The 4526-nt window shown below is 32.0% G+C and overlaps 1 long non-coding RNA gene across 2 annotated transcripts; it reads left to right on the forward strand.

Moving 5' to 3' along the window:
- The first annotated feature begins 901 nt into the window (after positions 1–901).
- LOC147543732 (uncharacterized) lies at positions 902–2776 on the forward strand. 2 transcript variants are annotated; one of them, XR_015223720.1, is made up of 4 exons: positions 902–1038; positions 1610–1807; positions 1918–2385; positions 2498–2776. It is a non-coding gene; the product is annotated as an uncharacterized LOC147543732 (long non-coding RNA). The 2 variants fall into 2 exon arrangements; XR_015223721.1 differs by having other exon boundaries at positions 1918–2149.
- Positions 2777–4526: the final 1750 nt, after the last annotated feature.

A 4526-nucleotide genomic window follows, 5' to 3' on the forward strand; every position in this document is an offset into this window, starting at 1 on the left:
TAAACTAAGGATGGGGCTTTATCAAGGGTTTGGTGTTGATTCAAAGTAACCCAGCCCACTACACAAATTCCCTTACAAGTTACACCCTCTGTTGATGTCGGTTAAAATGGTTGGCCCAACACATTATTTTAGTCTGTCATATTTATCCTATGCTCCCAAATGAAAAAAGTGAGTGTTGTGATATTAATAGTAATTATATATAAGATGTTGTAATAACCTTACTGTTTTTGAAAAATAGTTCAGCCCTAAATAAGAATATATATATTTCTTTCAACAAAAAAATATATTTTCAAATATGTGGCTACATTATTATATCTTTTTTTTGTTCCATCTTTAATTTGGAATTTGAAATGTTGGAGAAAACTAATTTGATAATGAACCCCTAACACGTATTCATTCACTTCTACACGTGCTGCAAATTTTGAAAGATCTGAGTTCTATTATATAAAACGCAAAGTTTTTTGCTGACTGCGACAAGTCGAAAGACAAATCTGACCGTTCGTTTGATTTGATCTTCAGTCTAGATCTTTAGATCTCTTACCCACCCAAGCAAAAAATAAATCGTTCACCCACTCGATGTAAGAGTAAATCTTCACCCACACAATGTAAGAGTAAATCTATGTATAAATCTTGGCCATCCTTTTTGACGAGATACAATTCTATCCTTCAGATGATGGTTTGGCATTTAACATTTTGTTCACGTCCCATTTTTCTGTATACGCCGTTACATTGATATAATAAATATCACTATATTGATTGCTATTGGTTGAGGGAAGTTCTTTTGTCAGCATAGTTCCTATCTACAGTCAAATTTTGAGGAACTTTTGTGTAAATGGGCACCTACAGCTATTATGATGACCCCTCTAAAACCTTCATTTTATTAATTCATGAAATCTCAACGTTGCATTGCCTCAAGATAAATGCGTAAAGAAGAGTTACTTGCACACCCCAATTAATTTGTTTGATTTTTGTTGATAGTTTTTGTTTAGGTATGTCATGAAAACCTGCTCGACAGATTGGGTGCTTCACCCGATTGAGGTAATTTATTCCTTTTAACTTCTTCCCTTTAATTTGTTGTTTAGTTTAATAAACCTCAATTGATTTCTCTAGATAATTCTTAGTTTATCGTCTTCACTTCAATTTCTGGGTATTTCTTCATTGATATTGACTATTTGTTAGTTTGATCCATTTGGTTTAGGAAAATTTTCAGAAATCATTATGGTTTCACAAAATGAAGAATTAAACCCCTAAAACACCAAAATTCTAATGGAATCAACGCAGAGAAAGTACTAAATTCCAGTCTTTACCAATTCGATCGATTTTATAGAATTACGAACTAACAGTTATTCCACCTCCATTACTTTCTCCGCAGTTTCTGGACATTTGTTAGTTTATTCGCCGCACATAAAATCTGGGTATTTGTTGGTTTCTCTTTTTCATTAATCTAGGGTGTTTGAAATGTTTCTGTGTAAAATTGTTAGTTAAGATCTTATGCATGCTGGAACAAGAGTTAATACTCATGTTTGTCTATGGCCTGACAGTACCCATTGAGTAGAGCTACCAATTGGGACAAATTTAGTGCAATTGTTGAACTGGGTGTTGTGCACAGAGGTTGCAGGTGACCATTTTATGTATCATCAGAAGGGGGTGTTCTTATGCCATGAAACTAAAAAATGGTCAAGTGGAGTTGTATCTTCCTCGAAGTGGAGTTGCTGACGGTGGAATTCCATATTCAGAAGGGGGTGTTCTTTATGCCATGAATCCATTTCATGATTAAACAATTATATTCACAAAGATCAGTAGTAAGGTTACAACCTTTCTTATTCTATGTTTAACGTGTTACCGTTTCTAATTTTTGTATGGCTACTTAGTTTGCCTGTTTTATCCAAGTAACAATCTTTTGTACCTCCTTTGAAGGTTCGAGACCACATAGGCGGATAACTCGTCACAAACTGTATATGAATCATGAGTTGAATCTGAAAAATTCTCCAAGATAAGATATAAGAATTTTAAGTCATTAAGTCTCACATCTTCAAGAATCATGGCACAAAAATCATTACATTTTGAAGATTAGGAGGTGGAGGTTCTGATTACGAGTCCTTTGTAAAACATGTCAGAGTTTCAGCCTTTTACATGTTATTTGGGGGAGGTATGTATATGTCTTCTGCTATCCTTACTGTCATGTTATCATTAAAAAAGTGGCTGCAAAAATTGATGGACAGAAAAGGTATTAACTAAAATTTTGCAACCGTTTCGAAACATATATATCCTGTGTCACTGGATTAAATTTTATTACACTTGGATTGTTATTGTTGAACCTGTGTGTATAAAACACCAACATATCTCCCAAGGATGGTTATGTGAAACGTCGAAGGTTTCATTTTGGTATGTAATTTAGGCCTACTTGGCCTTTTGAATATTGTAAACCTCTTGTGCTTTAGTTCATTTTGATTTAGTATCTTATATCTAATCTATACTAAAAATTCACCTTTGGCAGGAATTAAGTTATAGAAAGTGATTAGCCAAATGGAGTGTTATTGCAAAAGGAATGCAAAGGTCGAGATGTCTCTTGAAGAACTCATTTACGATGTTAACTCTAAACATTAGTGAGGAAGTGTATTATTCATTCAGTGTCAAGATAGTGTTAGTTTGTTTTTTTGTATAATTTGTCAATAATATCTTTCTTCTTTCGGATTTGGTGCGCTTTCATCGAATTTCTCTCATTTGTTGGATCACAAAATTTCAGATAAATATCAAAATGTTGTCTTCATCTTCTGTATAAATCCTACAATTGAGCTAAAAATACCGTTGTGTTTTGTTATAGGAATATGTGTACAGATAGATTTCCTGTTGTAAAGGATTATTGTTATCTATATATATTATTAGATTTTAAATTAGTGTATTTTTTAGTATAGATTTTAAAAATACTATTTTTATAATATATGATTGCTTCTTTATAGTCTCTGTCATATACATGGCACAAAAAGTAAATTTGGAGTTGAAATAAGTTTTTTTTTTTTTTTTTGTTGAAAGGAGTTGAAATAAGTTTACATTTAAATGTATTTTTCATCATGCTGACTACTTATAGTATGTTATTGTTTGGTTGCTAATCTACTGAGTAGTTATTATATGTTATGCTACTGGTTTGAAAACACAATTTAAATATATTTGGTTGAATTAGTGGTATCTAAACCATTTGATAAGTGCAACAAATAGTTTTTCTAATGTGATTGATCTCTTCCGAAGTGTAAAAAAGAAACTATCTGATCAGGAATGAGATAGTTGCAGGGTCATATTAGTTCAAATTTTACACCGAATCATGTGATAAACACACGTATCCGTGCCCTCCGGGCATGGGCTATACCTAGTATATTAACAAAGGTCCATAACAACATCAAAGAGGAGGGGTAATGAGAGTGAGGAAACCTGTGTAAATTCTCTTGTTTTTTTTTTCTTACATATGATTGCGTGTTTTTGTAAGGGCGGGTGTCCATGTCTGGATATGATCACTCTTACATAATACAATATATCTTAATTTACCTTTGTAACCATCAATATGACCTAAGTAAAATTGAGATACTTAAAGAAATAGAGAACAATGAAAAGTAAAGGTTCATGATATTTTGCTGGGGTAAAAGAATTACAGATTCTGTTATGAGTTGAAAATGATTTGGGTATCTATATAATAAAAGATAAGGGAAAACGTTGATTGGGACAAACATCCCTTTTTAATAAAGGATATTGTCTAGAAGCCCTTTCCAAAATTTAAAATATAGTCCTTCTTAGAAATAAAATAACCTATTTAAAGAAAAAAAATAACCGTGTCTCTAGAAAAAAAAAAACTAATTTAAGAAAAAAGTAAACAAAAGAAATTTCAAGAGTTAAAATAAAAAAATTAAAATATTTCTTTCTCTCAATAAATAATAACTAATTTAAGAAAAAAATAATACCTAAAATCTAGGACATCCTGAATATAGCAATCTATTATATTAAAACAACTCAGTCGGTTATCCAGGGGATAAGTTTGACCTTCCATTTTATTTTAGAGATTTGATTGGGAGTACATCCGACGGATGATATAAAATCTTTTTATGTAAATAGACTAGAAAAAGAAGGGTATCTATGTAAATCACTCAAAATTAGTTAGAATAACTACTACCCACATATTTATTTCTCTATTTTTTTTCTCCTACGGATTACATCTTAGAAACTACCAACTTTACAGTAGGAAATCGTGGGACAAATCAAAATAACTAACCCACTCTCCAATATCTTCCTATTTTCTCTCTCGACCGCCTAACTATTTGACTTAAAATTGAAATTCTCTTATTCCCTCTCCAAATTCTTTCTCTACACAATGGTAGGTTGGTAGTCCGGTTATCGGGAGAGTCTATCCCACCGGTCTACGAGTCACTCACTATCTTAGACTAAAACGAAAAGGTGTCAAATTGGGTTTTTGATTGGTTTATAAGAAATAAAGAAAACAAATAAAACTAGCTAAACAATTTAAGTAAAGGCGCGAGAGA

Source organism: Eschscholzia californica, unplaced genomic scaffold, assembly GCF_041429995.1.
Source record: "Eschscholzia californica isolate CP2 unplaced genomic scaffold, dmEscCali1.0.p SCAF_4, whole genome shotgun sequence".
NCBI classification, from domain to species: Eukaryota; Viridiplantae; Streptophyta; class Magnoliopsida; order Ranunculales; family Papaveraceae; genus Eschscholzia; species Eschscholzia californica.